This window comes from Microchirus variegatus (assembly GCF_963457635.1).
Source record: "Microchirus variegatus genome assembly, chromosome: 10".
Taxonomy (NCBI): domain Eukaryota; kingdom Metazoa; phylum Chordata; class Actinopteri; order Pleuronectiformes; family Soleidae; genus Microchirus; species Microchirus variegatus.
In genome coordinates this window covers 4,488,386-4,512,928 of record NC_139811.1, presented here as the reverse complement: position 1 = coordinate 4,512,928, position 24,543 = coordinate 4,488,386, and the positions used below count along the sequence as shown (strand labels likewise).

Sequence of the window (24,543 nt, the reverse complement as noted above, 5' to 3'; positions counted from 1 at the left end):
CCGTCCACTCCCACTCCTTCCCTGCATACTTACCCCCCCCCCCCCTCCTAATCAATCTCTCTATGGTTAAGGTCCAACTCTCAGTCAGCCAATCAAACGCAGTCGTGCAGGGAACCCCCTGCAGTCCGTTTTTCCTCCCACACACATGATATATTTACATCTGTGTGTGTGTGTGTGTGTGTGTGTGTGTGTGTGTGTTGCAGTTGTTTCAGCGTGTGAGAGGAAACGACGATGTTCAGGTAGAAAAGAACGACACACACACATACACATTTGTGCAGTATGAGATAAATGAAACCACAAACACCACACGATAAAGAAGTAACTGGCAGCAGCACGAGCAGACCCACACAACGCCTGCAAACAGGTTGGCGTACGACTGAAAACACAAAACGGCGCCGACAACACGTTTCAGAAGTGAATTGTACTGCTCTAACACTCTGACATCACACCACACAGTGCCTGTATTCCTGTGTCTTTGTATCCATCGAGAAAATATTCACATTTAAGAAGCTAAAACGATGACAAATCTTGTAGGAGGCAACAGCAACACCGAGCTAGTAAAGCCAGAGGCCGGAAAACAGGTTGGCGTACGACTGAAAACACAAAACGGCACAGACAAAAAGTTTCAGAAGTGAATACTAAATTCTCTAAAACTCTTCTGCTTCTTGTTGGTCCCAGCGCTGACAGTGTAGACACACACATACAGTAAACTCCCTCTGACAGGTCTGATAGTATTGCGTGACAGAGCCTGTTTTTAGATGTAAAGACAGCATAGAAATAATATTTTGACTGCATGAGGATGTTGCGAGTCTGAAAAGGAGTTAAATCCTTGAGCACAGTTCCTCCAGCAGTGGGAGAGAGAACCTTAAACCCCCTCTTTAGCGCACAACCTTTGACCTTTCAGGTGACACTGTAGCAATATTTCAAACACATGTTCAAAAACCCATATATGGCAGCGTCTTACTTGTCAGAAAACACTTTATTATGAACTGATTGTAGGGCAGTAACACCTTCTTATCAGTAAGTTGGCAAGTTTTTTTATTTTGTTAGAATAACACATCGCTGTGTGTGGCGTTCGCGAAACTTTTTATAGGATTTAAAGTCACCTTTTCTGAAGAATACTTCAAATACTTAAACCATCTGCTACTTACTACACCCGAATACACCTCAATACACCTCTTTAAGAAACTGGAAAATCACAGAAACTAGAACATATTCACATTTAAGAAGCTCAGGGTCTCTGCAGGTTTCAACAAGTCAAATTTAAGACTTTTTAAAAACCATAATGAATACAATTTAAGACCCATTTCACATCCATACTGCCAAAAAAGTACAAAAGACATGAAGGAAAATTGGAGGCACAAATCGTTGAACTTGCACTTACTTATCTTATGCAAGCAATTCCGCTTAACTGTGGGCTTTCGTTAAGTTTTCTCCGCTGCTATGCTAAGCTGTAACACACCACGGCGCGCGCACAGCACACTAGCTAGTAGTGCTCGATAAAAGCGAGACTGAAAGTCTATGCATGTTTTAAATGAAAGTAATGTTAATAGATTTTTAAGACCTTTCACAATTGTATTTAAGACCTTTTATGAGATTTTAGGAGAATTATAGACATTTTAAGGCCTTAAATTAACTTTTTAAGACCCCACGGGTACCCTGGAAGCTGAAACGATCATAAATCTTGTTTTGATAACTCCGCGTATCAGTATCAGAGAACTGAGTGGTCATCCTCCAATATTTACTCAGGGATAAACACACGAGAAAACCTTCCACAGTGGCCACTTCTCTTATCATTTCTTTGTTATTTGAGATAAAGAGTGCTGCACTTGACACACATGTTAACTATAACAGGTGTATGATTGCAATCACTATTTCTGGGCAATAAATATGGGAAATATTTCTTAGTCGAATCAAGACCATCCAACATCTCATGGAACACGTGACACAGAGAGCTGAGGCTGGTTTTGACACCGACCCAGTATTAGTATGTTTCTTAGTGTAAATCCACATAACAACAATATTAATGCATGTGTGTGTCTGAACCTTTGACCTTTGACCCTGTTAATTGTCCCGTGTGCTCTCTCACACACACACACACACACACAGCAGACAGAGAGTGAGAGAGTGTGTGAGAAGGATGGAGACGGTGGCGTCCTTCTGTCTATCACTCTTTATCACTCCCTTTCTATCACACACTTTGTCTTACTCTTATATAGAATTCTATATATATACACACATATATGTGTATATATATATATATATGTATACACACACACTGTCAGTCCTCTGTTGGTCTCTCAGAGCCACACCTGCACATGTGCTTGTGTTAACCCTGTGATACAGCCTCAAACACACAGTCATTCAATTCTCTGCACTCCGAGACACCCATCTCACATAATAACCATGGGGACCCTGAAGGACACGTCCTCCCATAGTGCGTGAAAACAGGAGTATTTTCATTCACTGAAGTTCAAGCTTATACTTTTCAGTTTCCTCAATAAACTCAGTGAGTGGACGCAACATCTGTGCAGTGGCAGGCTTAAAAAAACTGAAACAACTAGTGTTAGTATGAAAAGTATCATTTGAATGGCTATTGTGGTACGAATAAAGGAATATCTTATCTTAACATGGTAGTGGCCAAATGTATGTTTTTGCAGGAATAGCGTACATAACTGCTAATTTGTTAAGTTGCATGTATTTGCATTAAGATTACACACAAGGAATACTAATAAACTGCATATAAACCATATAAACAACTGCCTGCACACACATAGACGTCAATCAGGTGCAGCTAACAGCTAAGCTACCAGGTGGGTCTGTAGGTTAGCTCGTTATTTTGCCTTCTACGCTGTAAAATCCAAAATACCTTGATGGTTATTGATTAAAAAAAAAAAAAACCTTCACACAATTTCACCATCAATATCTGGACTTTGAAACAATGCCTGAACAATACTTATGTATATATAAGTATATACAGACCCATATTCCTCTGTATATAGCTCAATCTCCGGTTGTAACTTCCTGCAAACTTCAAGATCTCAGACAAACTGCATGCTCCATGATTGTTGGCTCACGGATAGGTAATGATATTTGATATCAAATGACAAAGCATATTAAGTGATACAGAATTCCAAAAAATCCCACCAAAAAAGTGTGTGTGTTACTGATAGGACAATATACTGTATAAGGAAGGAACGCAGGGTCAGTTGGAATGCCAGATTGTACAAATTGTGGCATTTTTGTCCACCAGATGGTGTTTTAAGCCAAAAAAAAAAGTAATCTATTTTGTCTTAAATTCAGCTTTAAATAAACACATGTGTACTCAAGAAGCCAAAGCTTGAGGGAACCAGGTACAGAGAGCGACGTGAGGGAGACAGACGAGTGGACAGACAGGCTTTCATGAGGTTACTAAGTGTTTGAGTTCAATACTGACCCAATACACTGCTACCAGGCTGGCGTCACCATGCACTCTGTATGTGTGTGTGTGTGTGTCTGGCGTCACTCAGACAAGCCACTTGTCCAAAACACTGTGTGTGTGTGTGTGTGTGTGTGTGTGTGTGTGTGTGTGTGTGTGTGTGTGTGTGTGTGTGTGTGTGTGTGTGTGTGTGTGTGTGTGTGTGATTGATTTAGGTGGAGCCGTGGAGGTAGAGACGCAGAGTTGTTGCGTTTTCAGCCAAACTGCAAAATCAATGCAAAGTGGATTTGAATGAAAGGAGTACACGCTGCTTTCATCCCAATGTATCTGCGTGAGTGTGTGTGTGTGTGTGTGTGTGTGTGAGACCCAGCTGGTAACCCACGGCGACAGAGCGCCCTCGGCCATTACGGCTCCAGCGTCTTTGCGGCGACCATTAGCGATAATGTTGTTGTTGCCGTGGCTACAAATACACATGTTCCACTCCATTTGCATTCGCAGAGAGAGAGAGAGAGAGAGAGGGAGAGAGAGTTATGGGGGGAACGAGCACAAGTATGAGATGAGATCAGGAGAAAGGAAAGAAAGACGGAAAGAGGGGAACGAGAGATATTTATTTCGACTCTCTTTTGTGTCGTCTCGTTGCAGCCTGCGCCGTCTGTTTATTTGCTTTAATCCCGGTAAGATTCATTCCTCTGAGGGAGAGAATGGAAGCCTTTCAGTGTGTGACATCAGCGTGATGCAGTTTAAAGTTATGGCCGCTCCAGTAATCACTCGTAGGCTGGACTAAAAAAAAAACATTACGGGTCAATTGAACGCGGGGTCATATCGATGCACTTATGCACTTTGCTGATATTTTCATTGGTCAGGTGTGTCGACGGGAGACGGGAAAGTTAAAAAGTGATGGTATTTGCTCAATATTTCAATCAATATCGGAGATGGCGACACTTGGAACCTGGAAATCCGCTGTTGTTCTGGTTTACATTGGATTAAATTCACAAAATGTGATGCTGTGGCTGAGCAAGACACCGACTTAAAGCTGCAGTAAGCAGGATCTTTGCATCTCATCTCCTGGTCATTAAATGCTAATATTATAACCACGTTTCCCTGGTGTCCTAATGAACATGTCTGTGTCATGCTTTGGTCAAAATACATTAAAGGTGCCATATGTAAGAATGTGGCCAAAAACGGTTACTATATTCAAATTCAAAATACCGAGTTCTTTTAGGTTTCGTTTTCTGACGTAACTGGCAACCCGTGGTCGCTCGGCAGCTGAGACACTACTGACTGCAATGATTGGTAGACGGCGGTAGGTGGCGCCACATGCCAAAACATGATTTCAAAACATAAACATGATTTGCAGTCTGCAAAATATTTTTTTTAATGCAAATATTTTGTCTGTACTGTTGTTGTTGGTGAGTTCAGTTTGTTATATGAACATTATTCTTGAGTCTCTGTGACATATTAGGAGGATTTTATGGCCATTTGATTTAGATTTTATTACATAATGCACCTTTAAGAATGAAGCACCACAGCAGTTCAATCACTCTGCCAAAACAGCCCTGTTCAGAACGCTCTGTTTTTGAGTGCCTGTCTCTTTAAATGTAAATGAGACACAGGAAACTATGTCAGCATCGCTGAGGCTCCGGCAGCTAACAGCAGTTAGCATTTGGAAAAGCCGTCATTTGCAGACTCTACACTATACTCAATACTATTGCCCTCGCATGCACTCAAGCGGGTTTTTTTAGGGACAAAGTGGAGCTCCGAGAGACGACAATTCCAGGAATGTGTCATACTTAGACTGAGTGTCATCTTTTTTCACACTTTGCCTACTCATAGGGCCTCAAGAGTCCCAAATATAAGTATTAAAATGATTAAAAACTTGATTTTGCATAATATGTCTAAATGGAAAAGTTTAAAGCACTCTGGTTTAGCTACAGCCCTGCTCTACTGCAGCCTCCTGTTGTAGGAGGAGTTATGCTAATATGCCTCCGCCACATCATCGAGCCATATTTTAAAGACGCACCTAAAAAGATGCTTTTTTTTTTTTACATGTATTTTTATAATGTGAAATGTTTCATATCATAATGTGATAAACGACTATATATATTAAATACGATCTCTCTTTGCCCAGTTACAGCAGAACGTCTCGGCCACGTCTCAGTCCCATGAAGACGAGTTTCATTAAATCGTGAGGATGAGCCGCCATCTTTAGCCGTTTATCACTCGTTTCCTAATTATACATGAGACTCCCTTAGCCAAACAATAAGTTACCACATTTAATGTGAAACGTCTCGTGTTATAATGACATGATAGATAGGTTCTTGTTATAAAGTGATAAGGTCGTGTGTCAGAATACTGTGATATAACGTGACAGTAATTACTTTATATGTTTCTGGTATGGCAGCAATATGCTGCTGTAGCTAGTGAATGAAAAATTGATTTATTACAGATTGAAGAGGAGTTTTTGGTGCAGTTAAAATATTAAAGATGACTATGAAGTACTTTCCTCAAGATTTTGAAGCTTTTCTATGTGAATTTTTCTTCCACACCAAACTCTTCAAACCACGTCTTGTACAGACCTTTACAGTCCTTGCTTTGTGCACTGGGACACAGTCGTGTTGGAATGGAAAAGGGAAACTTCCTCAAACTGTTGGCCATCAATTTGGAAAGTTGGAAGCATAGCATTGGCTACCGTCAGCCGCCCGCATCAAATTCAAATCACTCATGCTAGCCTACAAAGTGCTTCATGGTTATGTTCCCCGTCGACTACTCCGACATCCAAGGATTGTCGTCTGGCAGTGCCAACAGGGGGCGTCCCTGTCTATCTTAAAGAAGCTCTTGAAAACCCAGCTCTTCCAAGAGCATCTTCTGTCCTAGCACTTAGCACATAACCCCTACCCCCTCCCCTGCATCTCCTTCTGCACTTACATTCCTTTCGAGTGGAGTTCTTTCCAAGACTTCTTCTATGTAGACTGTTCCTCTCTTGTAAGTCGGGTAAAAAGCGTCTGCTAAATGCTTGAATGTAAATAGCATTGTCCAAAACTGTCTTGCTATGCTGAAGCGTTAAGATTGCTCCTCATTGGAGATAAGAGGTCTAGAGCCCAAAGCCTGACTGAAACACCTGAATTCAACACCCAACAGGTGTGGCCAAATCGGATCTGATCCTTATACCCCATTGTGCTTTTTAATGAGTTTGGAAACAGCTGGAGAGAACATTATTCTGGACCTACAGTATCCTGACATCTTCAACTTCCTGATTAACTTCCTCGCTGTGAGCACAGATTCTCCTTCGTTTCCTCTCTGGATCTTTTGTGATAGGGTGATATGTTCTCCCGTTAGATTGTCTCTGACTGTTTTGGCACAAAAGCTATCTACAACATTCACTTTTGTGATGAAAAGAGCCAGTGTCTTGTACTTGACGTGTACAGTGTAGTATCCTGTCAGGGGACGCTACTTTACTTTGGTTGTGTGATGTCAGCTACCGTCGCTCTATAGGAGCCGATAAGACCAGCTGTAGAAAAGCTAATAGCACCATTGACACCTCAGGAAACGACAGCTAATGACTGAGAGCGTGTGCAGGGTGAATGATAATCCAACTATAGCTGTACGATCAGATTACCGACCACGTTGTTTTAATCCAGTTAAAATCCGATTAATTTACAGATCAGATTATAACTAACTACCTTTTTGCATGAGTCATGCATACAACAAAAGAAAACTTCATAGTTGTGAGACTAACACTCGATGTTACAGCGGAAGATAAGAAGAGATAAGATGTACTTGTATTGATCACTTTTAGGAACTCTCTCCCACTGTTGCAGGTCGATGAAGACAATAGTGCTGGCTCAGGGAAACATGAACTTTTGTTTAGTTATGCGGCTGAAGTATAGACGTAGACTGCTGGGGGAACTCCTGTGGAGTCGCACTCTCTTTCCGTCACACTCGGGGTATGAATATCACATTATAACTTGAAACTTATCCTGTTCTTTCTCTCTTCTAAATTGTGCTTTCCCTCCCTGCATATATTTTGCAGTTACCCGTGACCCCTGGGCTGCAGGATCCAGTTCCAGTTCTGAGGCTGTTATTAATATTCGTAGTAGTATTTTCATCATTATAATCAGGGTCTGCAGGTTTCAACAAGTCAAATCTAAGACTTTTTAAGACTTTTTTAAGACCATAATGAATACAATTTAAGACCCATTTCAAATCCATACTGGCAAAAAAATGACAAAAGACATGAAGGAAAATTGGAGGCACAAATTGTTGAACTTGCAATTCGGCGGGCGCGCATAGCACACTAGCTAGTGGTGCCCGATAAATTCTGACCGGGCAGCACAGGCGGCCTACTTTAGTTCCATGTTGTAGTTCTGTTATTACATCCTCAAAAATAGAAACATTTCAAAGTGTGACTGACGTTTATGCATGTTTTATGCAGATGTTTAAGACCTTTCAAAATTGTTTTTAAGACCTTTTATGAGATTTTAGGAGAAATTAAGACATTTTAAGGCCTTAAATACAAATGATTGGATTTAAGACTTTTTAAGACCCCGCAGATACCCTGATAATGCTATGACTAACACTGATATTAATATAAGGCGAGGTAGTCTCCCTACCTCACCTTCCTCTTTCGTGACATCATTTTTATGTGACTCCCCGATTGTTAAAATGAGTCTCTAAAGTAACGCTAAACTTAAAAAACCGAGGCACACATACGCAGTACACAGGTACGCTGGTTATTTGTAGCGCTGCTCTTTTCGTTTAATAAACAGACCAGTCCAGTTCAACTGTAGGCACGCTAACGGTGCTAAAGGAGCTATCGCAGCTAACTGGTAAACGGTACCCGGACTCCGGTGCCGTGGCACGTAAACATGACGTCACGTGCATCTTTTTTCGGTCAGTCTTCATGGAAACACGTCATGCGTTAACGTTGACGACGTTAACGACATTGCGTTAACTAAATAAATTCCAGAAATATTCTTACCCCAGCTTTAAAAGTTAGCAGCTCGCACCGTCGACAAACACAAATAAAAAAAGTAAATGAATTATGTATACGCAATTAAAGTGTTGCTACACTAATGCTATAAATTATGTTTGAATAACTTCACCCTTTTTACAACATCTATATAAAGAGAATGCCGTGTTGTTTATTATAATGAGAAAGGAATGTCTCGTGGGCTAAAGCCTCACCGTGTCTTTGTGTGCGCGGAGTGTTTAGAGGTGTAATTATCTAATCTGTTTCCACAACAGGAACTTTACAAGGAACCCAGAGATGTTTTCTTGGGATTTAATTTGCATTTAAAACCAAAGAGTATTGGAATCCAATTTAAGGAAATAGAATAAAACCAGTGTGCTCCCAAATAACATAAGTTACTTCAAGTGACAAAAACCCTAATCTTCTGCCTTAAAGCTGTAGGAGAAAACTTTTTAGCATAAACTTTGTTATCATGATGTTGAAACTGATTGCGCAGGGCTTAAATTATAATATAAGACTCACTTTTACTCGTTTTCTCTTGGCTACTGTGATGCAGTAAAGACAAAATGGCAAACTCTATTTACAGGACTGCTACCTTTTGTCCTGGTTTTCTTCAATTAAAAGTTTCATCTGAATCTGCCGAATGGCTCGATCTTTATCTCACTTTATAGCCATGCAAAAATTAATATTAAAGTGATGTGGAGCAACTGTACAAATGTAGTTGTTAGAGCGCTATTCCAAATTGCCTGGACTTCCATATTTATCTACTGGGTTCAATAGGATTGGTGTTTTTCTGTCACCCTGGCCTTGACTGTACCATTACTGTAACCCAAGAATGGAACAGTAGGAAGTGGTTATTTTGGTGATATTCCCCAATGAAAAGGCAAACCAGTTAGTGTACTGTACCAAACTGAACCATTCCACTCTGAATTTAGGCTTTTTGTTCTCTCAACGTAGCACTGAAAGGATAAAATTGTTCAATTTCATCTAGAGTTTTTGTCCACGAACCAAAATTATTCAGTTTTAATCATTTATTTGTTATGTGGAGCAAAGAAACGAAGAAAATATTCACATTTAAGAAGCTAAAACAATCAGAAATCTTGTTTTAATCATGAAAAAAGCTTCAAACCGATTAATCGATTATCAACATAGTTGACGATTAATTTAGTAATCATTTAAGCTCTATATCCAACTATACTTTCTGTCATTTAATTATTCTTTAAATCCACTAACTGGACGTTTAACAGAACACAGAGTAGCCGTGGATTCATGAAGAATAACAGATGCTGATTAGGAGTTATAAGAGAATGTGTAAATAAGGTGAAGGAAGCTTCCTTTAGTTTTGCCTCGGAAACAACACGTCTCCGTCTAACGCACAAGTTTGCTTTCAAATTCATTCACACAACACGCAAATAGCGTTAAAGCACTGCAATGGCTGCGGAGAACGTACAGAGGGGTGATAACACTTGGCGTAATGCCCCTTTAAAAGGCAATAATGACCACTCTAATCACCTTCCACAATTCTGTCTTGTTAAAAAAATCTGCTCTCTGTGTTTGTTTAGGATTTCCTCTGCAGCTGTAAATGGTGAGCGAGCGCTCGCTGCTCGTGCTACATTTAAAAAGCAGTAATGTCGACAATAATTACCTCGGCGCCTCTGTATGTGCTTCCACACACAGCCACAGGCCTCATTAATTACAGCCTTCTGACGACGCGTTCACTGGATTTGGAAGATATAAAAGGACATATGTGAAGTTTTTAGTGGCCGTTTAAAGAGCACTAACACCGACAATAATCACTCCTTCCCCATCTTTGTCTTAATAAAATCACAAAGGACTGTGTTTTTGAAGATGTTAGCAAGCTGTAAACAAAGTGTGTACGTTTAGGAAGCACAAACAGGAAGTCCCGGGCTTTACCCTGTGTCTCTTTCTGATTAAATGTTAAATATTGTCTCTAACTAATGTTTTGATGAGGATTTATCATTATTTACAAGTCTAAATCTCAATATACACTCTTAGAAATAAAAGTGCTAAGTAGAACCATATAAGGTTCTTCGGCTTGTCCTCATAGGAGAACCATTTATGTCTCCAGGTAGAACCTTTTTATAAAGGTTCCACCTGAACCCTTTTAAAACCCTTTACTCAGGAAAAGGGTTTTAAAGTTAGAAAGACTTAGTTAGAAAGACCCTTTTGGAACCCTTATTTCCAAGAGTGTAGATGTTGCAATTCATATTTAAAAGGACACGTGTGTAGGATGTAGTGGCCTCTAGGGGCAGGGGGTGTATATTGCAAGCGACTTAATATTCATTTGTTGATCGTCTAGCGCTTTATCCTTCATGTGAGGGACTATTTTTATCGAGGAAAACCAACTTAAACGAGTGCCTCGGTTATTTTAATGACAAAAACGCGACCGATTATAAAGTGAAACACAAAATGCTCACACAGAGGGAACAAAAACCTCTACAGTGTGTATTTATACACATTTGTCCGTTGTAACGCAACAGTACAGCTATTGAGAGCACACATAAGGCATGTAGGAATATATCTTTTATACACTAACACTTTAAATACACTTGATGTTTGCTGTTGCTGAGATAAGTGCATGTTTCTCGTCCCCAGCCGTCCCTGCACTGCTGCTGTATACAAACAGACCCTCCCTCAATGAGGCCTGATAGTTTTGCTTGACCGAGCCTGTTTTCAGACAAAGGAGACGTCAGACAAATAATAATTATTACAACACTTATGTTCGCAGACACCAAACAGAGGCAGAATAGCTAAATAAATGATTAAATCACCAAAAGTTAACATTTTAACTTCGAAAATGAAACTCGGTAGAAAAAAAAAAGTGATGCCATGCCCACATGTGATGCCACGCCCACGCGTGACCTCGCCGTGACTTTTAACTCTGGTCACAACCTTAAATTCACCCCTGCACGACGACTGAGGTGAAGGGGAGGGTACAGACTTCCCCATGATGCACCACTAAGGGTCACGGCGAGGTCACGCCATGTTGTCATGGTGATGACTGCTGTATAGGAGACAGGAAGTAAACAAATGGGTCGGATCAGAAAGAAAGAAAGAAAGAGAAGTAATAATCTTAATGATGTCAATTAGGACCAATATTCACATGTAAATCCTGTTCCTGGAGTTTGTCGCTGGTTTCTCTCGCTCTGTGAACTCTTGACCTCCTCTCATCTTCTCGCCCTCACTTCCAGGGTCAGACACGGGTCAGGCTTTTATGTGACGTGTGTGTGTGTGTCTGAGTGTGTGTGTGTGTGTGTGTGTGTGAGTGCACTAGAGCCTAAAGGATGCTGCTTTGTATTTAATTACTCCATAAGCACGGGATCTAAAAGCATCATTACAACGGCGGAATAAAAAGGTTTCCGTGTAATGGCTGCACAACACAATCATGGGCTAATCCAGGACAAACCACTGTTGCTTGTCCAAAAACTGGCTACGTGTGCATTAAAGCTGCACAGTGCGTAACTTTTGGTGATTTGAACAGAAAAGAATGACAATTATTTGTACGCTGCGTCTTTGACTAAAGGGAGCGTTTGTGTGTATACAGCTGTAGAGCAGGGGTGGGTGGGGACAATGAATCCCGGTCACTTCTTTGTTTTTGGTTTTTTTTCCACTCATAATCCCAACCCTCTTCAGAGCTGTCTCGCCTTACTGGCGCAATGTTGCTGTTTGCCTTTGTCCGACATGACATGAAACTAATCACTTCCTGTGTGCAGTGCTGGAATGTCGTGGCGGGGGGGGGGGGGGGGGGGCATGTGGGGGCGTGAACTCGTCTGAACATAACAGACATTTTTTTTTATATTCAAACGTGACGCACTATGGATTTAAATCTAGAGAAAAAGATTCTTAGGGTGCAACAAACGGAGCTTACTTCTTGATTTACAACTCAACAACAAGAAGTATGGGATCTATTAGAGCAAGCATATAGAGATCAAAATAAAGTTATTTACTTCATAGATTATTCATTAAAAAGCACACTATGGTAAACCCAAATATGATTTTGGGAGCACGAGAGACCAGGAGCTATTAACACAAAAGATAACACCCACCTGACTAGTTTAAACATGACAAACTAACAAAGTAGGAGCACAGAGACTTAAACACAAAAATGGTCAGGGTGAGACGGACACAATCACAGCAGCAGTAAACAGAATGAAGACAAGGAAAGTAAACCAGACTAAAGACAAAATAAACTCAAATCTATAGTGTCCATAAAGACAGAAACAATAGAAAGTCCATCACTGAAACATAAATAGAACAATACTCATGGATTCAAAGGGTCAAGACAATGACACCGCTGACTACTCGCCACATGTTGTACAGAAACTTAGCATTTTGCATGCTAACCGTAACCCTAATCCCAACCCTAACCCTAACCCCAACCGTAACCCTAACCCATCATGCATGGAACATCTGAAGAGCAGAGCTATGGATGCCAAGTCTAACTGCATTTCCGTTAGTTTCCATTATGGTTTAAATATAATGAGAGTTTTCCTGACTGGGCCAACAGGATCGACGATGTTCTACCGTCATGGATCATTCTGACTAAAGTTTCAGTAAAAAGTACAGCAAAACAGAGTAACTGGGCCAGAAGAAGGTGACCAGGAACACCAGCGATCACTCAGGCGCTCAGAGACTGTGAGGAATCCTCCGATCGGACGAGACATCTCTGCAGAACGCCATCAATCAGGCCTTTAACGATGATAAGTGGTCAGACGGAGGCCACTTTAAGTAAAAAGCACTTCTTGGAGTTTTGTCATATAGTGTTTTAAAGAAGCGCCTAAAAGGATGCTTAAAGGACACAAATGTTCTTTGGTCCGGTGACGAAAATGAGTTTGGACTGGGATGAAAAAATGATTGTGGAATAAGGTGGTGACAGCCTCAGTGACAGCTTTTTCACTGATTTCCTTTTACTGATGATATTATTGTAACCATCACAGTGTATAAAGTAAAACACACATAAAAATACCTTGAACAGGATGAACTAAAGATATAAACTGACCAAGACAGAGACTAAATCTGCAGGTGACACTAATACGACACAGGTGAATCACAATCGAGAGGAAAGACAAGACAGGAAGTCAAGTGAGGTGCACGTTACAGAATAAAACAGATAATTAGGAAAAACAGACAAAAGACCAGAGGAATGATTAAAGAAAAAAACAACAAAAAGTCCAAAAAGTACCCAGGAGAGAGGGCTCTCCACAGATATGATATGATTGCTATGATAATTTCCCCTTTAGCTAAACTTATTTTGGTCTAAAAACGAAACAGAAATAACTGCAGCGCTTCTTTACATCATCTAAAGGTTGAGAGACAGAAGACAGAGATCATTAAAACACCAAGCAAAATTCCTTGTGTACAGTTGCTCCACATACAAACTCAAATAGAGTTTCAGTCTCTGTTCTATTTGCGTTCTCTCCCTCTGACCTATTTACCTCTTTACCTCTTCACCCTGTGACCTCATGACCCCGTGACCCCGTGTCCTGGCTATGCCCTGCAGCAGTGTTGTTAACCTTGGCTCTGCAGCAAGAAAACCAACATCCGAGGGTCACTTTTTCTCCCCCAAAATCCCATTAGCTGCATCGTCAGCAGATCGGCTGCAGTGAAAGAAGCTCAGACGAGGGAACGTTCAGAGAGAGTCCTGATGAACTCAAAACAAAGAGAGGAAACACTTTATTTTAAGGTCCTCGTAATAAGCTGTAATTAACAATTCATAATGTAGGTATAGTATATGTAGTATAGGGCCCTATGAAATCCGTTTAATTTTTTTCCAAATTCCATTTTATTTTTTTCCAAATGAGTTTTTTACGTTTAAATTTTCTAGAATTTCTAAAAAAAAAAAAGTCATTCCGATTTTTTACCTTTTAAACTTACTTTACCACCATAGAGTGTGTGCTTTTTGCGTCAGTGAATAAAATGTCCATTGAAATGCAACTTTCTTCTTGAATCCACTGACTTAGTTACACAGTTACTACATCCAAATTCAAAATACCGAGGTCTTTTAGGTTTTGTTTTCTGACGTAACTGGCAACCCGTGGTTGCTCGGCAGCTGAGACTCTACTGACTGCAATGATTGGTAGACGGCGGTAGGTGGCGCCACATGCCAAAACATGATTTCAAAACATAAACATGATCCGAGTCTGCAAAATATTTTGTCTGTACTTTTGTTGTTGGTGAGTTCAGTTTGTTACATTTTTAATAAACAATTCATGTTTTTTGATATTATACTGTATATAAAATAGGTAACTTTTTTAAAGAGAGGTCATTTCAAGGTTCCCACAGGTCAGAGATTCTTGTGAATGTTTGAGTTTGCTGCGGCACGTCTTAGCCAGGACTTAAAAAAAGGATTTTCCTGGTTAAATAAAAGTTAAATAATAAAAAAAAACAATATGTGTGTTTGTGTGTTTAATATATTTAACCTTAATCTAGTGTTGCAGAGCAGCTTGGATCATTTAAGATGAATTTAAGAGGAATCAGTGAGGGAGTGCAGTTCACCTTTCAGACAGCAGGTGCTGCTCTGCTGCCAGTTCAGCAGACCACTGCTCACACACACTTGGGGAATGAAAGAGTGCAGATTGCTAATTTGTGAATCTCTCTCTCACACACGCACACACGCACACGCGCGCACACACACACACACACGCACGCACGCACGCACACACACACACACGCACTCACGCACACACACACACACACACAGATTGTTGTCTAGTCAGGTTTTGGCTTTCTTTGCTTACTGATGCGATACTTAGAGATGCAGGTGCACAGACTTATAGTGTATTTTACATTAATTGTGTGTGTGTGTGTGTGTGTGTGTGTGTGTGTGTGAATAAAACAGCAGCATGCTGTTGTGTTCATTACTGCGACGCTCAGCCAAAACTTTTTTGATTTACCACTTTGGCAAAACCCCAACACTGTGAGACAGAGGAGAGAGAGTTAGAGACACAGACACAGTGTGGGATGGAAAGAAGAAAAAAGAAAAAGTAATTAGCACGTGTTGGAGACAGACAAGGAGGTGGTTCCTCTGCTAACGAGGCCTCCAGTGATGAATGTGTGCGAGAGCTTCACTAAAATATTGATTAGTGTGTAATGAAGCAGAGCAGACAGACTCCATCCCACACTGAGGAGACACACACACACACACACACACACACACACACACTGACTGAGTGTAGTTTGTGTTTATTTGTGTGTCATAGTTTTGCTTTTATACAGTAAAGTAAAAATAAAGTATGGGGACACCGTTTATTTACTTCAGTTTATCCATGTGTAAAAATCCAGATTCACTGTTAGTGCAGTTCATTGTGGTCATCCACTAGGGGGCAGACCACAGACTATATAAATGTTAAACACAATAAAATATAAGTTTCTGGTTACTTTTGAGATGAAAAGCAGAAATGTATTAATTGTCTACTGTAAGGGTGGCTATGCAGCCTCCACACTGCCCCCTAGTGTTGACGAGATTATTGCATCTATCTGGGTGTAATTGTTCGACTTTGAGAACGTTTTCTTTAGTTCAATTTCAGGCTAACGTGTTTATGTTTGCTTTATATGTCTAAGTTTTAATGTAAATAACTCAACAATATGATAGTTTTGTACTCATTCCATTGTAAAATGGTCAAGGTCAAGGTCAAACGTGGTGCTTAATATGCTAAAATGATTGATTGATTGATTGATTGATAGCGTCTAGCCCATTTAAGGGCGTATAAAACACCACAAACAGGATACAAATATGTAGCATATACATATCTGCAGTATAATGAAATAAATTAGATCCAATGTTATTTTCCTTAATAATTTTCTATAATTCTGACTCTGTCATACATATAATGCTTTGTAACCTATCGCAATCAGACAGTGGAGACTTACATCCATTAAAAAGTAAGAAGAGATCAATAAAAGACTCGAGACAAAACAACAGGAGAGAACTTGTTGAAAACATGGATCGGTTAAATGTTTCCAGTTATCGGTCGATGGTTTGACGATGAGTTCAGCAGCAGCATCGACTTAAAGCTTTTTGTATTTGTAATCGATTAATCGGTTTGAAGCTTTTTTTCATGATTAAAACCAGATTTCTGATTGTTTTAGCTTCGTAAATGTGAATATTTTTTTGCTCCACATAAACAAAGAAATCAAGAACATTGACAAACACTTATCAACATTTTATGACATTTTAAGGCACTAGTTCTGCTTAAAAAAACAAAAATGTGGTTGCAGGGAAATGTATAAATGACACGGACATCATTTAGATGATGATGTATTAGCACGGCCCGTTATTCTTGTTTTTTTCCTCCATAAATCCAAACACAAACACAAACACATCTCTGTTTGTGCCATAAATACAGAGGCTTGTTTTCTTTCTCTCTGTTTTTTTTCTTTTGCATAACACCACTGCGACGCTGTAGCTTTAAAGATTTGCCTTCATTGCAGTCGAGGGAGCGCAAAGGCAAAATTGGCCATAAAGCAAAAGTACACGTGGGAGTACTTTTGGCCAAATAGTGTATTAGCAGTTAATGATATCAATAGAAATCTTGTTAGCGGTGTCACGGTAACTGATGGATAACTGCACACGTGTACAAACACACTATGGGATGTCCACAACAAGACTACGGTTTAGGGCCGTGGTGAAAAAAACAACAACAAACAAACAGGAAGTGGATCTTGTCCTGTGAAGCTGATTCATTGATGATTGAACGGGATTATTGGGATTATTGGGATTAGGCTCCGGAGGCCGAGGTGATAGAAAGGCCCTGGAGTCAGAGCCTTATACAAGTGAGTGAGTGACAGCAGCATTTTTCAAAATAGCTTCAGATTTAACATTTCTTATATTATATTTGACTCCTAATGACAGAAATAATGATATTAATAATAATAATAATAATAATAATAATAATAATAAGCCTCAATAAATAAATGGATTTGCAGGAAAAATGATTGTGTTTTTTTCTAAATACTGTACTGTAATATTTTTAGAGGCCCTATTATAAACAAAACACATTTTATAACTTTTAGTTATGACTCAGGAATCAATATTAAGTAGGAAATTATTATTTATATAGTGGTTATTTAGTATAAATGGGTAACAATAATGGGAAATCATTTGTGAGTCACATTTAATATATTGCAATTATTAATTTTGACATTGGCATTTTTTACAGGTTTGATGTAGACTACAATAATCCTCGTTTCCAAGCTATAACTCTCACATGTTCTCTTTATTATCACACTGTTACTATTGTTATACCATGGTGGGATAAATACATTAGAAATAAGATTGTTTTGTCATTACAGTGCCATTTCAAAACAACAGGCTAATTTAAAAGAGTGCTATACGGCTAACAGTGTATTTGATTTTGACTTGATTTGCACAATAATTAAGAGGCAGAAAGTCAATATAGGACTTGTTTGAAGTCTCTTCCTGAATATAAAATCTATTCAAATATATGACAGACAATAAGCTACAATAACATAAAAATAATACAATAATATACAGTATATGATAATATATATCTATATATATATAAGGATAGTCTTGTTAGAGTGAATTTGTGGGCCTGTCACACAGTGAGTTTCTATTATCGTCTTCTTTTTGATCACCTCACCTCTGACCTTTGACCTCTCTGGGTTGGGTCAGTGAGTGTGTGTGTGTGTGTGTGTGTGTGTGTGTGTGTGTGTGTGTGTGAGAGAGAGAGAATCAGCTGTCTGACCGAAGAGTGACTATTTACTGCTTTTAGCCAGCAGGTGGCACAATGAGAAAAAAGTTGTACAAGCCACAAAGGCTGGAGTTTAAACCATGTGTTTAATATAATATAGTATACTTCTAATGTTTAAAGATACACAGTATATATATATATATATATTGTAAATGAATATAGCTATGCATGCACACTATCTAGTAATGTAAATAAATAAAATTAAATAAAAACCCTATTGACAAGTAATTTGAAAAGTATTCTAACAAATAGCATAAAACCTAATTATTTCAGATTCAGAGCAATTGTTCTTTTTCGTTTTTTTAATACATTATTAACCTCTTTAATTATTATTATTTCCTGCTGTCTCTGTCACTGTATATAACCATGAAAATATTGTTAAAAAAACCCAACCATATCTGATAAAGTAAATTAATTTCCCCTTAATCAATTGTGTTGAATATCAATTTAGTGTATTATTTTAAACCTACTTTTGCTGTGCTTTATTATTTCTTACACTTTAATTCTATTTATTTATTTTAAATATAGTTGCACTCACTTAGGTTTTGTCAAAATTACACAGCAAGAAATAAATTTCAACGGCACTCACAAAAATGTAACTGAAAAAATCATTAAATTAACATTAAAGCTGTGAAACCGGGAGATTTTCTACAATGATAATTATTCATATTATTAAATCATTATGGCAGAAAAATGTAGATCGTTTGACTGATCAAAATTCATCAAAGTATTTTATTTATTTTATTCCATAATTAAAGAAAGATTTAATTTAATGTGTATGATTTAGGTTTATTTGCTTTAGCTAATAATAAAATGACGAGGATCAAGTCATGGACACTCAATTAAAATAACGCATATACATATATATAACAGGGGTGTGTGTTATTAAAAACTGAACATTCAAATGCAAACCCTATTTTACAATTAAGTAAAATTATAAACGTCACAACACATTCATTGTGAATTTTGAAAAAGAGAACACACACAAATAAGGAAAACCTTTAGGATCAGAAGAAGGAGGGATGACGAGGATGGAGAGGGAGGAAGTGGAGGAGAGAGGAATTCTATCTATGAGACTAAAGCAATAAGGAAGTAAAGGGAAAAAAAGTGGGAAAGACAAAAACAGGCCGGAAAGAGAAGGAGTGAGTGTGAGCTGTACTGTAGAAGGAAGAGAAAGAAGGGAGGAGGAGGAGGAGGGACTGACAAAGGTCAAAGGTTACTCTCATTTTTTGTCCATTAGTGCTCAGGGTCACATTTTCTGCGTGTGTGTGTGTGATGAAGATTCAGAGGGAAGGAGGAGAGAAAAAGACGAACAGGAAACACAAAGGGGCGGGAAGAGGAAAACGACCGAGGTTTGGGGGGAAAAATGCATCCATGGAGGAGAAACGACAAGAAAGAAGGAGGAGGAGGAGGAGGATGAAAGGAACGTTACGAGAAGATGGAACGAAGAGGAAGAAGAAAGGAGACGAGAAGGAGAGAGGAGGTAAAGAAAAGTGGGGTTAGATGGAGTAGGAGAGTGGGGAGGAGGCATTTGTATTTGACCGCAGGCTGACCTCCTGCCTGTCGCCCTCTCACCTCTCCTTCACCTCCCTGCTACCATCCTTCATCCTGGACAGAGGAGGCCCCGCACACACACACACACACACACACACACACACACACACACACACACACACACACACACACACACACACACACACACACACACACACACACACACACACACACACACACACACTGAGACTTGTCCTGGCAGTGACCTCTGCTCTGCTCAGCAGGAATGTTGAAGGAGAGGATAAGTGAATCACTGGGCTGTACACACACACACACACACACACACACACACACTGAAGACACATATACATCGTTTTCAAAGACAAAGGCAAAAAAGAACAATCAGTGTCTATGAGCAGATGCAGGATTTTAAAATAGAACAGTGGAAGACGAGCAGCTTCCTCAAAAGCACCAACATTTGACTGGATGTAACTCTCGGTTCATTGTTTTGAAAAAATCCCATTACTATCCCATTCTTTTACATCAGAATTTCATTTCCTGGGCCGATTGCAGTGATTTTGTCGTCAAATGATGGGTAAAATATCCTTTTTATATCTCTTTCTGTCATTTGCTCAGAATATTTCCTCAAATAATGTAGAAAATATGCACAAACACAACATTATTCCAGCAAGACGTTGATTACAAATGTACAAAAATGGTCAATGTATTTGCTCATGAGGAGCTGAATCCTTTGCTTACTACTATTACTACTACTAATTAGACATTTTACCTATTATTTGACACCATTTTGGTGCTTCTTTCCAGTTGTGAATTATGTTTTTGCTAATTTGCTCCAATCCAATCCAACTTTGGATTGGATTAGGTTTAGGCACTGTCCAAATTAATGGAAGACAATTAGAGTCGCAAAAAGGTGTGTTTTATACTCTAGATGATAAAAGCTAAGTAAAAAAAAACACACACACACAAACACACACAAGATGATATATGGAGAGTAATTCACACTAACACACACACACACACACACACACACACACACACACACACACACACACACACACACACACACACACACAAGACAGGGTGTTTATGTGGCACAGATGTTGGACAGGAAATGAGCTGCGTTTCGGGGACACAAACACGTGAAAACACATGGTCGGATCAGTAGAAATCAGCAGAATTTAACTTAATTGCGCTGCACAAGAAATCAATAGACACCTGACGTGTACATGAACACACACACACACACACACACGCACACTCACTCCAGGCTGCACTCAGATAAGAGACGAGAGTCAAAGGTCGGGTCAACCTGTGGTCACTCTGCCAGTCTGCGATCACACACCGGGCAAAGGTCAGCGAGAGGTCAGCGGAGTCAGAAATACGCAATTCTAACTCAAATTTCCCAAATGACAACGATTATAAACACTCAGATCGTACAGTTATCGCGAGTCATGATCAACCAGGGTGTTGTAATACATTTCCAGCCAAAAATCATGGATGCAAATGTAAGTGTAAGGATGAGCCAATACAATCAGCGTCAGAGTGGACGTCAGTGAACAAATAAAAAACGGCGTAAAACCTGATAGTAATCCAAAAAACTCTATGTTTATGTCTTTGAAATGGCTGCTTATGGCCAAGTGGTGAATGCATCAGCACAAATGTGTTGTTCACAGCTCAGGAGATTACATGAAGTAAGAACAACAACAACAACAACAACAACAACAACAACAACAACAACAACTGTACGGGACTGATCATTGAGATGATGACATCTGTATCTTATTGAACAACAAAAAAATTGTTGATTATCACTGGAAAATGGATCATATTGTTCTATACCTGTGTCCAATCAATGTAAGATCAAGAGTCATATCGATGCTTAATGCAAATAATGACTTATTCACATGTACTACGTTGTAGTGATATCGCACACAGTCTACGGCAGCATCAGATACACTTCTTCTTATCCGAGACCTTTCTATTTTACAATTTGATAACAAGACGTTATGCACATGTTATTGTTTCTGTAATTTAGCCAAAACCAAAGCAATAATCCGACGCCTCTTTGAGAAGCAGTCGGCCATGTGAGCCGAGGTGTGAAGGTATGCGGGATTTCGACATCTCTATCAATGTCTCTTTTTTTACTGATCCAAGTTTGAGTCACCGTGGCAGCAGGCCAATCGTCAATCTCCTCAGAAATATGTTTCCAGCTCCTCTTGAAGAGATCAGTCCACTGGCCAGATGAGCTCTACTTTATACTCTCCATTACACTTTGGTAATGGGTCTACTTTGTGGGCTTCTACCAGTTCACAAGACCAGAACTTATAATAGAAGGAAACCTGAACTTGAGCACAAACATCATCTTGTAAGGCCTTTCCATACTCTCTAAATTCCCTGTGTATACTTGCCCGTGATTCCACTCCCCTGATGGGCTGCTGTTACATGCAGCGTGCATACCTGGTTCCACGTTATTTTCCATGCCAATATATACCTGACTTATGAATGCAGAAACAATGAATTGGCCTTAAGACTTAAAGGGATATTTCACCGTTGAGAAGATGGATGTCTATTAAAACTAGGTCATCTATGTAGTATAAATGTGAAATAATATTTGAAGCAAGTGCCTTCTTGGCTGAGAAAAGCAGAAAAATGTATTTATCGCTCATGTACACGAAAGACACCAACTCCCAGAATGCACAGCGCTCGTTTCCAGCGAGAGTTCACACGCCGCCATTGTTGCTCCCGAGAGACACAGACGCGTCCATTAGCAAACAGCGTGATACACGGACACAAATCCCCGAGGGGAAAAGCTACATATACATTCCGGATACATAACGGACCTGCAGGTTACACAGGATTGTTCTCTACTGTGCTAAATTATACCGGGACGTGCAGTAAAAACAAGGAAAGGACAAGCAGTAAGTTCCCATTATTTGCCGGTCAGAGATTCAGAGCGGTGCTGAAGCTTGAAAGCTAAGCTATGCTAAGCTTGTTTGGAGTGAAGAAATCGAAAGAAAAAAACCTGGAAACTAGCGGGGTTCACAGTCTACAGTTCCAGCAGGAAGACGTAACTGAGAGGTAAGACTGGCGATAATATGCCATTCTATTTCTGATCATAGTATTCGATGTGATATAGTTGTCGGCAGTGAAGCAACAACTTTGTAAACGTAACGTTTGATAGACAATTACACACACGTTATATACACGTATTCTGTTAGCAAAGTAAAGTCACCTTGCTTTCGCTGGAGAATAATGTCAGTGTTATTCAAATGTTTTATTGTTGTTCATGTTTGTTCAAGACGCCTATATAGACAACAGTATAATGCTCACAGCTCACCCAGTTGGTATATTTAGCTGAAATGTTTGTTTTCCTGAAAAGAAGTAAAATCTTCGTTCATATTTTATGTGTAATTATATTCCTTGTCCTTTACAGCTGAAGCCTGGTTTAATCAAGTCTTGGAGAAACTCTTCACAGCATCCAGCTCTGCTCCTCTTCACCACTGTGACTCCTCCAGCTGTCCCACATCAGATTCTGACACCGCTCTACATGTTTCATTATTTATTTTTTGTTTGCATATTGTGTTAGACATGATTTTAGATATGGCTCCTTGATTATTTTTAATGTGTACTCTTGAATATGATGGTAAAACATTTTCCTTTGTGAATAATAAAGTTATTTTTTTTCACCTTCACACCCTGCATGCATTTGTACATTTTTGTAAAGTAAAGACTTGAGGAAGGAGGCTGAATAGTTACTGATTTTATTAATTCTGAAATGTTTATCAACCCTTTTCTCCAAATTAAATAACTTTTCATCTAATAATACTGTAATAGAGGAACACTAAGGGCTAGAAAATAAACCACAACATATATGAATTTAGATTTTTAATATTAATAGTCATAAAAAGAAAAATCAGACTTATTATCAACAGTCTTCATAGACAGTACTGTTTTCAGGAGCTGCGTATGTTCTTCTCAACAACACAGGCAGGTAAAACAAGACGATCGTCTTTCCCCAGTCTGTGGATCCACTCCAGTGATGGTAAGGTGTTAGGTGATATGACTGTCTGTAAAACAATGATTATAGCGTTAGCGAATCGAAGTATCTGTTCTCACATGTAAATGAACTGTAAATATGCTAACGTTAGTTCAGCTGGCGTCACATATAAACATGGATAAATGCGGTGGTAAAAAAAAAAAATACTCACTTTATATTGAGGCGGCCGTTTATCCCGTTTCCTTCATCCACCGGACCAGCGCCCGCTACCCCCGTTGCCCGCCCGGCCGAGTTGGAGCGAGCTGCTCCAGGTCCGGCCAGTGCCAGGCCGAAGTGTGTGCAGCTTCGCTCCGCTGCGGCAGCCAGAGCCCGCGGCGGCACATTCAAGTGCCCACAAAAAGTTCTCCAGGTACCCGGTTCCGGCCGCGGGCAACGCCAAAAAGCAGGTCCTTTCCCTCGCAGCCATATCAGTTTGAAAACTACATTCTGTCATTGTCTTCTGAGTTTACAAGGCCAAATTAAAGAGAGCGAGAGCTGGTGGTAGCTTTTAGCAAAGATGGCGGACACTGTGTTTTCATTCTGGGAATGAAGTCTCGTCTATTCTGGGAAGTCTCGTCCCCCTGTGGGTGAGTCAAAAAAGTGCAGAACCTAATATTGTAGTTCTAATCTCGACGTTGCGCAATCCTCCTCTGACGCGATATGACGCGTTACGCGTCATAACGCGTCAGAGGAGGATTACACAAACGCTTTTATTGTAAAATGAGGGGAAAAATGAGGGAGGACAGCAAAACTTCTAAAAAATAATAATGCTTTTCTAGCAATACAAAGCCACATGCTAATCAGTGAAGTATCCCTTTAAGCGAGACCACAGATGTTGTGCACCCGCTTCCAATGAAGGCCTTCTTTTGTA

At 39.6% G+C, this 24,543-nt stretch overlaps 1 long non-coding RNA gene across 1 annotated transcript; it reads right to left on the bottom strand.

Annotated features, from left to right (window-relative positions):
* Positions 1-23,508: 23,508 nt before the first annotated feature.
* On the bottom strand, positions 23,509-24,189 carry LOC310933375. Its single transcript, XR_014592953.1, has 2 exons — positions 23,845-24,189; positions 23,509-23,703 (listed from the first exon to the last, which is right to left on the bottom strand). It is a non-coding gene; the product is annotated as an uncharacterized lncRNA (long non-coding RNA).
* Positions 24,190-24,543: the final 354 nt, after the last annotated feature.